This window comes from Cucurbita moschata, unplaced genomic scaffold (assembly GCF_002738365.1).
Source record: "Cucurbita moschata cultivar Rifu unplaced genomic scaffold, Cmos_1.0 Cmo_Scf00051, whole genome shotgun sequence".
In the NCBI taxonomy this organism is placed as follows: Eukaryota; Viridiplantae; Streptophyta; class Magnoliopsida; order Cucurbitales; family Cucurbitaceae; genus Cucurbita; species Cucurbita moschata.
Window position 1 is genome coordinate 142,105 of NW_019268567.1, and position 14,153 is coordinate 156,257.

Here is a 14,153-nt window from a genome sequence, read left to right on the forward strand (position 1 = left end):
CATACAGGTCTTAGATTCGAGTAGAAGAAAATGCAAAGCGTGAAAACACACACATCGTGGAGTCCATCTCGGGCAGGTTTCACTCACCGTCACCAGAGCAAGAATTGCTGGAGCAAGCTTAGGAACAAGGAGAAGGGTTGCTCAATCTGAGGAAGACGAGCAAACTCTCTTCATGGGTAAGTGCATCGACCTAACAACATACAGGTCTTAGGTTCGAGTAGAAGAAAATGCAAAGCGTGAAAACACACGATGAGGCAGGCTGCTTCATTTTCATCGCAGGTTCGGTGCATGACAAACCGTCTTTATATCCTGGAGTTAGAGATAGAGCAACCCGTCAACCTCTCGGCCAAGACGGTGATATCTGCAGGCCGTTAGAGCTGCGGGCCCATCAAGCCGGCGACCCCAGGCAGTAAGAGTCCCTTCCTCCTGTTAGTCGATGACAAAAGCCACATAGCCACTTCATGTGGCTGACTCAGCTGCAAGCAAAAAGTGAGGCGGTTAAGCGCATTAAAGCGCGAGCGACCGGCCCCCAGGCAGTAAGAGTCCCTTCCTCCTCCCTTTAGCCACTTCATGTGGCTGACCCAGCTGCAAGCGAAAGGTGAGGCTTCCTCCTGTTAGTCGATGACAAAAGCCACATAGCCACTTCATGTGGCTGACCCAGCTGCAAGCAAAAAGTGAGGCGGTTAAGCGCATTAAAGCGCGAGCGACTGGCGACCCCAGGCAGTAAGAGTCCCTTCCTCCTCCCTTCCTCCTATTACTCGATGACAAAAGCCGCTTCATGTGACTGACCCAGCTGCAAGCAAAAAGTGAGGCGGTTAAGCGCATTAAAGCGCGAGCGACCGACCGAATGTGAGAAGAAGATGCGAGTGCTGCGCATAGACCGAGGCGGAGAATTCACCTCGGTAAGTTTCAGTAAGTACTGCGACGCGTTCGGCATACAACGGCACCTAACGACACCCTATTCCCCCCAACAGATCGAAGTGGTAGAGCGCCAAAATCAAACCATCATCGGGATAGCGAGGTCATTGCTGGTGGCGGCTGGGATGCTTGGGAGATTCTGGGGAGGCGGTAATGATGGCCGTCTATCTCCTCAATCGGTCACCAATCCGAAGCCTCGACGGGAAGATGCCATATGAAGCCTGGTACAACAAAAAGGCAGCTGTACATCATCTCCGCGTGTTTGGCTACGTTGCATACATGAAGGTAACGCGTCCCCACCTCACCAAGCTCGATCCCAAGAGACTAAAGGTCGTCTTCATTGGCTATGAACCCTGGAGCAAGGCGTACAAACTCTATGAACCTGTAGGGGGGCGAGCTCACGTATCTCGCGACGTCATCTTCGACGAAGGCACCTTCTGGCAGTGGAACGACATGATCGAGGCAGACCACAACCCAAATCAATTCACGGTGGAGTACCTCGTCACCGAGCCGGAAGAAGGAGGAGTCCAGCATCAGGAACCGTCACCGCCACCAGCAGGTGCACCCCCTAAACTAGTGGAGTTCGCAACACCACGGACTGCGGATTCGACGCTGGATGCCAATCACGATGATGATCTGGTGGCTAGGTACCGGAGGATGGATGACCTAGTGGGAGGAGGTGAACCACCTGGACTGGCAGCACGCGAGCTCGAAGAAGTGGCCGAACTGCATGCCATAAGTGCAGATGAACCGGACACCTTGGCCGAAGTAGAAAGGAACCCGTGCTGGCTGAAGGCAATGCAGGAGGAGATGACATCCATCACCGAGAACCAGACGTGGAGTCTGGAGGATATGCCGCCGGGACACCGAGCCATAGGGGCTCAAATGGGTCTTCAAACTCAAGCGCAACGAAAAAGAAGAAGTTGTGAAGCACAAGGCCCGTCTGGTGGCGAAGGGCTACGCCTAGAAGCAAGGAGTGGACTTTGAAAGGTATTTGCGCCGATGGCAAGGTTAGAATCCGTTCGTCTTTTGCTGGCAATTGCGGCACATTACTCTTGGGAGGTTCACCATATGGACATGAAGTCTGCTTTCCTTAACGGAGAGCTAAAGGAGACCGTCTACGTCCGACAACCACCTAGCTTCCTGAACAACGACAACTCCGGTAAGATACTGCACCTGCACAAGGCACTCTACGAGCTTCGACAAGCCCCACGAGCCTGGAACGCGAAGCTCGACAATACCCTACTGTAACTGAAATTCAAGCGTTGTGCCTCTGAGCATGGCATGTACATGCACGACCATAGCAAGCAGCGACTGATCGTGGGAGTGTACGTCGACAACCTCATAATCACTAGAGGCGACGTGGAAGTCCTCGAAAGGTTCAAAAAGAAGATGTCAAAGAACTTCGAGATGAGCGATCTCGGCGTGCTCAGCTACTACCTCGGCATCGAAGTGCAACAGAATTCTACCGACATCTCCATCTGCCAAAGTGCGTACGCAAAGAAGCTGCTGGACACAACTGGGCTTGTGGACAGTAATCCTACAAGAACGCCAATGGAGGCCCGACTCCAACTAAGGAAGGCCAGCACTACGACGACATTCGACTCCACCAATTACCGCAACATTGTCGGGAGTCTGCGCTATCTGATCAACACTCGTCCTGATCTTGCTTATTATGTTGGATATGTGAGCATGTTTATGGAAGCACCTAGGGAGGGGTATCTAGTGGCTGTCAAGCGCATCTTGCGCTATGTAGCCGAAACCAGAGGCTGGGGTGTAAGATACTGCGCAGGGAGAGAAAAGAAGAAACTCAAGCTGGTCGGCTACAGTGATAGTGACATGGCCGGTGACGTTGATGATCGTAAGAGCACCAGCGGTATGATCTACTTCCTCTTAGGCGGCGCGATCTGCTTACAATCAACAAAACAGAAGGTAGTTGCTTTGTCTTCCTGCGAAACAGAATACATTGTCGCTTCGATGGCAGCAACACAAGGGGTCTGGCTTGCGCGACTAATGGAAGAACTCATCGGGAGAGAAAGCAATCCACCAATGCTATACGTAGACAATAAAGCTACGATCTCCCTGATCAAAAATCCAGTTTTGCACGACCGGAGCAAGCACATAGAAATCAGATTCCATTACATTCGAGAATGTGTAGATCGATGGCTCATCAAGATTGATTTTATCCGAACAGAGGAACAACTTGGAGACATTTTCACCAAGTTCCTGGCATGGGTAAAATTTGAAGAACTGCGCTCAAAGATAGAAGTTCAAATAATAAGGTAAATATAACACAGCTTTTAGGAGGAGATTGTTAAATAAAAGTTATGTTCCTTACATTTAGTTAGGTTGTTTTGACGTCTCAAAACTTCTAAATTCACGCCAATGAAAGAGCGTCATTCTAGCTGCCATTTTTGGCCAACTTTGGGCGAAGTCTTTGCCCACTTTTCTATTTTTGTAATTAGGTTTGTTATTTAAAGAATTCAACTTAGGAGAAATAAAATATCGAGTCTTCAGCAAATCTTTCCCTCTCTCCTTTTACTTTCCGCTATTTTTTCCTTCGAAAGAATTTTTCCTTCGGCCAATTTTTTCGTCGACGTTTTCCTCCGAATTGTCAGAGTTAACAATGGTTGTCTCCAACAAGATGAGAAGTAACGAAGAAGACATGTCAGATTCAAAAATTGTTGAGAAAATACTTCGAACACTAACTGACAAATTCACATATGTGGTGGTGTCCATCGAGAAGTCAAAAGACACAGGAAAGTTGACGATTGACGAACTGCAAAGCTCTCTGTCTATACATGAAAAGAAATTTAAGAAGATCTGTCATGAAGAAGGTGATCAAGCTCTCAATGTCAGAGGCAGAGGTAGAGGATCATACAGAGGTCGAGGCAGGGGCAGAGGACGCTCATTCAACAAAGCAACAATCGAGTGTTACAATTGCGACCAACTTGGACATTTCCAATATGAATGTCCAAATGGGAACAATGGAGCACATTTTGCAGAGATCGAAGAAAAGGATGAAGTTCTTCTCATACGTATGTGGAGCTTCAAGGCACTAAAAGAGGTGTGTGGTTCGTGGATTCTGGGTGTTCAAACCATATGTGTGGAGAAAGAGGTATGTTCTCAAGCTTGAACACTAGCTTCACACATAATATCAAGCTTGGGAACAATCACGAACTGATGGTTGGTGGGAAGGGAGTATTGAAAATAATGCTTAAGGGAATAAGCTATGTGATCAACGATGTGTATTATATTCCAGAATTGAAGAACAACCTGCTTAGTGTTGGACAACTTCAAGAAAGGGGTTTAGACGTGCTATTCAAAGGAGGAGATCGAAACACATGCAGCATCTTTCATTCCTCAAGAGGAAAAAATAGCAGAATCTGTTATGAGTACTAATAGAATGTTTATCTGTTGGGTGAATCAAGTGACAAAACAAAGGAGGAGAGATGTCTACAGGTTGATATCTCAGACAAGGCTGTGGCACCATCAATATGGGCATCTCAACTACAAGGGACTTCACACATTATGCAGTAAAGAGATGGTTGTGGGTTTACCTGAAATTGAAGATGTGAAAACCACCTATGAGGCGTGTGTCAAAGGGAAACACTACCGTGTTCCATTTTCGAAGCAGAGCAAGTGGAGAGCCACTGAAAGATTGTAGCTTATCCACTCTTGATCTCTGTGGTCCAATCAATCCACCATCAAACAGTCAAATAAGGTAATTTATAAGCTTTATTGATGATTTCTCGAGAAAAACATGGATATATTTTGTGCTAGAAAAATCAGAAGCATTTTATCAGTTCAAGACATTCAAAGCGTTTGTAGAGAAGCAAACTGGATTGTTCATCAAATGTCTAAGAACAAATAGAGGAGGAGAATACAACTCAATTGCGTTCAAAGAATTATGTAAAGTGCATGGAATCAAAAGACAGCTGACCATCGCCTTCATGCCTCAGCAAAATGGCGTTGCTGAACGCAAAAACCGTACAATCATGAACATGGTGAGAGCAGCGTTATTAGAGGAGGAGGTACCAAAAGCTTTCTGGCTAGATGTTGTGCAATGGGTGAATCACATTCTTAACAGATCTACACTCATTGTAAAAGATATGACTCCGAAAGAGGCATGGAGTGAAAGAAAGCCATCAGTCGAACACTTTAGGATTTTTGGATGTATCAGATATGTTCATATCCCTAATGTTAAAAGAAGCAAGCTCGATGACAAAAGCGTGAAGTGTGTTCTGTTAGGTTTCAGCAGTGAATCCAAGGCCTTTAAGATGTTCGATCCAGTGGAGAAAAAGGTTCACATTAGCCGAGATGTGATATTTGAGGAAGATAAGAAGTGGAATTGGAAAGATGTTGGTTATTCTGATGAAAAAAGTATTGAACTTGAGTGGAAAAATGATTATGAAAATGTTGAGAATGCAGAGAAAGCGGAAGAAGCAGAAGAATACACTGATGACGTTCCTTCACCAAACGATCCACCAACTGGAGAAACAATAACAATAACGGGCAGGGTGACAAAACCACCAATCTGGTCTGTAGATTATATCACAGGAGAAGGGCTATCAGATATAGAGGAAGAAGCAAACATGGCTAGAGTCGAGTTTGAAACTCTAGCTTTCATGGCCATATCAAATCCGACCAGTTTTCAAGAAGCCACAGGACGCTGAGATACAGTCCATCGAACGAAACCACACGTGGTCGCTGACTGCACTTTCCGTTGGAGCCAAGGCTATTGGGGTTAAGTGGATTTACAAGACCAAATTAAATGAACTTGGAGAGGTAGACAAGTTTAAAGCTCGGCTGGTTGTAAAGGGTATGCTCAAGAGTATGGAGTAGATTACACAGAGGTATTCGCATCAATGGCTCGAATGGATACAGTGAGGATGATCATTGCTGTAGCAGCACAAAAAGAATGGGGAATCTATCAGCTTGATGTCAAATCTGCTTTTCTACATGGTGAGCTGAAGGAAGATGTATTTGTTGAACAACCACAAGATTATGAAGTAGCAAGGAAGAAGGACATGGTTTATAAGTTGCATGAGGCTCTTTATGGACTAAAACAAGCGCCTAGAGCTTGGTTCAGTCGCATTGAGACTTATATCGTCAAGGAAGGTTTTGTAAGCAGCTCTAGTGAACAAACATTATTCATCAAACAAAAGGGAGGTAAAATTCTAATTGTGAGCATTTATGTTGATGATCTATTGTTCACTAGTAATGATGAGGAGTTGTTGAATGAGTTTAAGCACTCCATGATGGATGAATTCGACATGCAGATTTGGGGAAGATGAGATATTTTCTTGGTATTGAAGTGATGCAGAACGCTGATGGCATCTTTATATGTCAAAGAAAATATGTTGTTGAGTTGATCGAGAGGTTTGGGATGCAAAATTACAACTCCTTTTGCAATCCGATAGTCTCTGGACAGCAGGTTGGCCAAAATGAAGCTGGTGTGAAGGTCGATTCAACGCTATATAAGCAAATGGTGGGCAACTTAATGTATCTCACAGCCACATGACCTGACTTGATATTTGTGATAAGTCTTATTAGTCGCTTTATGGCAAATCCTACTGAGTTGCATTTTTCTACTGCAAAAAGAATCGTAAGGTACTTGAAGGAAACTCTAGAATTTGGGATACAGTATCAACGTGAAGGGAAGAGTGAACTCTTAGGCTACACCGACAGTAACTATGCGGGAGATGTGGATGACAGTAGGAGCACTTCAAGCTATGTTTTCTTAATGAGTGGAGGAGCCGTGGCATGGTCCTCAAGGAAGCAACCAATCATCACTTTGTCAACTACTTAAGTAGAGTATGTAGCAGCAGCTACATGTGCCTGTCAAGCCATTTGGATGAAAAGGATATTGAAAGAAATCGGGCATGAACAAGATGAAGAGATGACTCTGTTTTGTGACAACACGTCCACTATCAAGTTGTCAAAAAATGCAGCCATGCACGGAAAGTCAAAGCACATAAGGGTTAGATACCATTTTCTCATAGAATTGACAAAGGAAGGTGTAGTTAAATTGGTCTATTGCAGCACTGAGGAGCAGCCGGCCGACATAATGACAAAGCCTTTGAAGATAGCATCATTTCAAAGAATCAGATAAGCGTTTAGGATGAGTGTTGTGTACTAAACTCTTGATCAAGTTCAGTTCAAGGAAGGAAGTGTTGAGTCAGTTTTAGATTATTTCAATAAAGACTTATTCTCTAGGTTTAGAACAGGTCAATTTCTGTTAGCTATTTTCTTGTTAGTAGTGGAGCTAGTTGAGTCGTCCTGTATTTCCGTTTTTCTATAGTTTTATGTATTTCCTATAAGAAGATATTGAAATCGTTATCAATTATTGAGGAGTGTTTTATTCTCAAACCATTATTTTTTATTACCCTCACTTATGATTAACATAAATGTGATTGTTTTCTAAAATATGATAAAAAAAAAACGTTGAAATATCAAACTCTGGTTTAAACTATTAATTTGGTAGACAAAGTTGGCAAAAGTTTGGTAAAAATTAAAGGTTTTTTTTTTTTCTTCTTTTGCATTTAATGAACTAGGGGCATAAAAATAATTTTACCTTGTTACATCATAATTATCTGCTAGGGATCCGAAACATTATGTTTTAAAAATGGGTCTATTTTCAAAAGTTTTAAAAGAAGTATAGACACAAGACAAGCTGAAGGGCATACACCCTTGCCAAAGTTAGAAATTCCAAAATTAGCTGTCAAAATGTTGAGTCTCTTTTTCTATATATAAAAGAGTTAAAAGCATAAATAAAAATAGGCCCAAGAGAGCCTTTATCCCAACCAAGATGGGATTGAGCCAATATTTTCAAATTTTCAATACGCAGGCCGAAAGCTGTTAGTAAGTAGGCACTGTGCCGTATTGCTAAGAGGCTCTCGAGTAATATTGTCAAGCACAGAGAAAGGCGATTGATGAGAAAGCTTCATTAAGTCAAAAAGGATGGAAAAGAGCCTCAACTAACATAGGGCCACTTACCTTATTAAATAGGGGCTCCTTCAAAAAAAAAAAAAAAAAATTCCCTTTATACCCACTCAAGAGTTCATTCTTTGGAATTTCTCCTAAAAAGATCTTATTACTTTTCATTTTGTTTGAAGAATCCGTTTAAATTTTCAAAATTTTAATTAATATCTTTAAGCTTTAAAAAATTTAGAAATAAAAGGTACTTTATTTTTAAATTACTTATGAACTCTTAAAATTTGAAGAACAAACCACTCCATGATTTCTTATCTTTTAAAAAATTCAAAAATAAAAAACATAATAAGCTGACCATATGAAGAAATTTGTTAAAAAAGAAAAAGAAGAAAAACAAATGTTTGTTGTGACACAAACCAAAACAATGAATAATAAGAGTCTGTTTATTTATATTAAAAAATAATATGAAATATTGATGATTTATAGTTAGATGAGAAATTTAAAATATATAAAAGATACTCATAATAATAAAAATATATAAAAGAAATTCAATAAGATGAATTCAGCTACAGTCGGAGTCGAACTCGAACTCGTGCGGGTAATTTTCTAGTAAGAAAACATTACCATTCTAATAGACTCGTGACTTCACAAGTTTTATAATGTATTTTATATATTATGTTTAGTTTGGGTCAACCCGAGGTTTTTATACAATGAACCCAAAATCGAACCCAATCATTTTGGGTTCAGGAAAAATAACCCAATCCAATCCCTATAATTCGAGTTGCGTTGGTCTGGGTTGTCGGGTTGGATATACACCTCTACCCAAGATTTGATGTTCGTAGCCGTGTACCAACACACCAAGTTTGGCTTAAATGAGACATAGATATGTCAACTATATATCCAAACTCACTCAATGTTACAATGTCAGATTTTTGTATGATCTCTAAAGTCGAATGATTCTAAGTGATTTTTTAGAACTATTATATTCCAATTACCGTTCAACTATGTTTAATGTACGTTTTAGTTATGCTCTAGATTTTGTTGAGTTCGTACGCTAAATGATGGATAAAATTTAACCATCGTGAGCTTTTATTATGAATTTCATTTACTTGTACACTCGAGCAAGAGACTTTTCCGTTCACATTCTGACATTTTGAGAATTTTTTCAATGTTCTAATCATTTAGGAAGCAATTGTTGTTGTGGTCCTAGGTCCTCTTAGATACTTGGAAAATTGGACTAATCTTTGTGAGCTTACATGATGAGAGAGGTCATACAAGTTCTTGTGTGATTATGAGCGTTTTCATCGTTACAAGACCTTTATGTGTCTTTAGAGCTCAGAAGTTGAACCACTTTGTAGGCGCATGCTTGAGAATTTGTGGGGCTTTTGGTGGGCACCTCGTTCTACAAAATGGCTTTTGCCTTGAACTGCCACCACTACAAGGAATAGATACTTTGCCACTTCCAACTTTTATACTTTAGCTCTGATTTGTACGTAGGACAAGGGAGTCGAACATAAATAAACGAAGACTACGTTTAAATGAAAGTGATCTTGAAGATGTGATAACTAAGAAACACTAAAAAAAAATTGAAATTTTATATATATACGAATAAGGTGTACCCGTTCAGGGCAAGATAAGTTTGCTTGGCTTGAAGCGTACAATTTTAATAACCAAAATTTTGAATGTAGACTAAAAGGAATTTGGATTAAATAAATATTAATATATACGAGAGAATTAAGAAAATTCTACTGTCGCCGGCCATGTGGTATCAAGTTTTTGACTCCAAGAGATGACTGAATAGTAAGAAAGTTTTCAAAATGTCGTGTGAGATCCCACATCGGTTGGGGAGGAGAACAGAACATTCTTTATAAGGGGTGTGGAAGCCTCTTCTTAGCAAACACGTTTTAGAAACCTTGAGGGAAACTTGAAAGAGAAAGCCCAAGGAGGACAATATCTACTGTTGGTTGCCTTGGGCCGTTACATGCGAGTTCTGGCTCCAAAAGGTAATTTTCTTGAGCCCCATGGTGTCGAAAAAAGGAATAGTAGTGGACCTAACTAAGGTTAATGCAGTAATTGGAATAGTCTCATCCGACTATAGTGGTCAAGGTACGTAGCTTTCTGAGACTAGTAGGCTACTACTGTGGGTTCATATAGGATTTCTCTAGGATTATAGTCGCCCTGACCCAGTTGACATAGAAGGGACAGTCGTTTATATGAGACTGAGCATGGAGACTGGTAACGACGCCAATGCTTACTATACCGGATGGGACTGGGAACTTCATTATACATATTGGTGCGTCGGGTAAGGGACTAGAATGCGTACCAATGTAGAATGAGATGGTGATTGCCTATGCCTCCCAATAGTTGAAAGAATACGAGAATAACTACCAACTTATGACTTGGAGTTGGTGTAGTGGTCTTTGACCTGAAGATCTAGAGGCACTACTTGCATGGAGAGAAGATATAGATCTACATACATCACAAGATCCTCAAGTACGGATCATGAATAAAGAGTTGAACATGAGGCACATGAGGTGGTTGAAGTTAGCCAAGGACTACGATATGGACATTCTCTACCACCTAGGTACGACGAATGTAGCCTCCAATGCCTGAGCAGGAAATGGCCCATGTCGACACTGACACGAGGCAAGTTGAGATATAGGCTAACAAGGAGAGGGTCGAGATAGAAGTGATGGTCAAAGGAGCAGCAACAAAGTTGGCCTATTTGACCATCCAATCGACTTTGAGGCAACAAATCATAGCAACATAGGAAGAGGATCCTGGGCGAAGTTTATGATTCGCTCACACATGAGAGTTTTCATTGACCACATATGACAGTCTTCTTTAGAACGTCAGGTTATGTGTTCTTGTCGATGATAAACTGAAAGGGGTGTTGTTATCAGAGCCTCACAACTTGTTGTACACGATGCATTCAAGAAGTACCAAGATGTATCAGGATCTGAAGACCTACTACTAGTCGTACGGTATGATGAGGGACGTAGCAGAATATACGAATAAGTGTTCGTTCAGTCAACAAGTTAAAGCACCAATACATAAACCCTCAAAATTAATGTAACATCTGAGCATTTCACAACGAAAGTAGGAAGATGTGGTCATGGACTTTATCTTAGGGTTTCCAAAGACAAGAAAATGCTTCACGTTAATCTTGGTCATCATTGATAGGCTGACAAAATTGGAACACTTCATCTTAAGAAAGACTACCTATTTGATAGATCGACACACTTCATCTTAAGAAAGACTGCCTATTTGATAGATAAGTGGGAGCAATTGTACCTAGAGGAGATAATCAAGTTACATAGTGAGCCAGTATTTATAGTATTAGGCTAAGATACCTAGAAATTATAGAAAAGTTTATAAAAAGCATTGGGTACTCAATGAAGATTTAGCCCAACCTTTCACTTTCAAAGTGTAACGGAACCACAAAAAAAAAAAAAAAAAACATGATGGTCGTCGGCAGAGCCGAAAACTCCGGCGAATGTCGGAGTTTTCGCTCGCACACGACCCACAAAGGACGGCCGAGGGCTTGGATGCCACAAATCGCATCCCCGACCTTCAGCCACCCTGAAAGCACCTGCAAAGAAACGAAAACGGTAAGAAAAAAGGAGAGAGAACAGAAAACCGACGGAACTCCGGCGAAGCCGAACCGTACGAATCGACGTCGAAAACCCCCATTTCACACCACAAAAGTAATCCCAGAACCCTTTACACACATAAAGAGTAGGTTTTAGACGAATCCCGTACGCTGAACACCGTCGACGCTGAACACTGTCGGCAAGGAAGACGGAACAGCGGACTTTCGAGCTTCTCCAGATCCGGGAGTGCGAGGCCCTTACCAACGAAATTTGTACCAAAAACGGGGTTAGGGTGAAGGATAGGCTTGGGAACGGAAAAAAAAAAGGAAAAAAAAGGACGTCGGGACGACGTTGTCGAGGAGAGAGAGAGACCGCCGGAAAATCGCGCTGGAGTCGGGCGAAGAGGACGAAGTCCGACCCGAGATCCAGATCTGGAAACCCGAACCGAACCCCGTCCCTTCGGTCGAACCAGAACCCACGTTACCCACAGCCCAAACACTCGGCCTCCACCCGCGAGCCAGCCCATCACCGCGCGGCCCGTCACTTGCGTTCGACCCGTTAACCCGCGTCTCGACCCAAGACGCCTGCACACACGTCGCCCTCTGATTGTGCCACGTGTCACGTCTGCAGCACGGCTCCTCTCGGCTCAGGCGGCTTCATCGGCTCGGCGGCGGCTCTTTGGCTCCAGTGGCTTATTCGGCTCGGGAAACCTGTTTCCAGCCCGTTTGACACCGTTCCGACCCACTCGGACCTGGTTTCGGCCCTGTTTAAGGTAAAAGGGAACATGTTAAGGTCGTATTTCACAAATTCCAGTTGGGAATTTATTATTATTTGTGGAATACTAACGGAAGTGACTCATGAACCAATAGAAACCAACCACCAACGGAAGTGTAGAACGTCCACGAGGAGCTAAGAGCTTACGTTATATTCTAGGGAGTACTTCGGCTAAGGCCTACCAAGTAAGTGGCTCACCCATTGTAGGTTACGCATTAATTGCCGTATGTTGGCATGTGCCCGTGGTTATGCACGTGCCATTAAATTGTTTGCTAGCTTAATATGCTTAAGTACGAAATCATGTGAATGTGAATGTATGTTATTTATGCTACTTATTGGATGTGATATGAATGCATGTACCGATGTGTGACCCGTGTACGATTATGGCTTGTTGTATGAGTATGGGAATGTGATTGAATGAATTGCATGATATGGAATACGGTAAATTGCATGATACATAACCCCGCTAGGAATATGTACGATATGTAATGACATGTAAGCATGAAAACGTGACGCGGGGTTATGCTCATTAAATGATGACTGTAGGACTAGTGGGACCTCATGCATATTGTGTGTTCATGCATTTGGGGGGATACCCCTATCCCATCACGAGGGTACGGACGCGTACATCCAAATGGCAGGACAACGATCGTTATGCTCTGCATAGCGCTGCCGTGACGGTTTTAGATTTAACGGGTCCCGGTGTGCGAACTAGCTGGTGAGCCCATACTCGCACGTATGGGCTACGTGTAGAGTATATGATACACGTCCACGATTACCTGTTAGGACTACACCGTTGGGAAAACGAAATGAAATAAAACGAAACGAAACGAAAAAGAAACGAAACGGAACGATAGGTCCCATCATTTCATTGCATGTGTTTGTCGCATAACCCCGATAGGGGGGTCACTTACTGAATATTCTAGAAATACTCAAGCCTCGTGCTACTTTACTTTTGCAGATAAGGGCAAGGCACCCATGTGACAACGACGACGGCATCGAACACCTTAGGGTCGTGGCACATGCATAGGGTAGTTGGTTGTTTTTTTTTTCATTTCTAGTATAGGTTAGAAGGGGATGAAATGTATTCGCATAATAAACCTTAGGGTAGAATAAACTATTCATTCTTGTTTTTGTTGCTTTTTCCTTTCTTTCAATAATGTTTCCTTTTTTTTTTTCCTTGTAATCTTTGTTTTTGAGGTAATAAAAAGGCGAGTGCGAACAACATTTATGAATAGGGTCCATTAAATGTATATTCCGCATTTCAAAGTATGGTAATGACCTTAGATTAAATAGGTAAAATATTATGGTCGTTACACAAAGTGATGGAGAGACATAAAGTTGTAAAGGATCCGCACAAAAGCCATATCGAATTAGCTACAAAAACAATTTTCACCTATGCAAATCAAAGAACAAGTCCTTACAAGAGACGCAGTCATAGACCATGAGCCTCTAGTCCTACAAAAATACTTGAGCAATGAAGAGCAAAGTGATAAGTATCATGGTGTTCCAAATGTTCCAACTAAATCTATTACGCGATCCAAGACCAAAAAAATTCAACAAGCATTCATTTTTCATCTACAAAATTAGACATTCTCGATTAAACCTCCATTTCATTGGTTACAAGCTAACTCAATTGAGGAACAACCATTTAGAGCTTCATACGTGAATATTTGCACGATTGAAGTGGAGGATGGGATCGCTATATATATAGCACTTGATTGATAATTTTTTTGAAAAGTTTATATATTATTTTAATTCTATAAGTTCTTGTAGTGGGTAAAAGGTGGGAAGTTACTTGTCAAAATGTCATTACTTCTTTTTTACTCGACATGTGGAGGTTAGCGGGAGAGTAACTTAACAATCCTGGCCACTAATTTATTTTAGTGAACATTTGAAAAGTACGAGTTCTTGTGTGTGACTATAAATACC

The 14,153-nt window shown here is 42.0% G+C and overlaps 1 long non-coding RNA gene across 1 annotated transcript; it reads left to right on the top strand.

Moving 5' to 3' along the window:
- The first annotated feature begins 12,165 nt into the window (after nucleotides 1-12,165).
- Nucleotides 12,166-13,220, top strand: LOC111435857. Its single transcript, XR_002709139.1, has 3 exons — nucleotides 12,166-12,219; nucleotides 12,317-12,406; nucleotides 13,183-13,220. It is a non-coding gene; the product is annotated as an uncharacterized LOC111435857 (long non-coding RNA).
- Nucleotides 13,221-14,153: the final 933 nt, after the last annotated feature.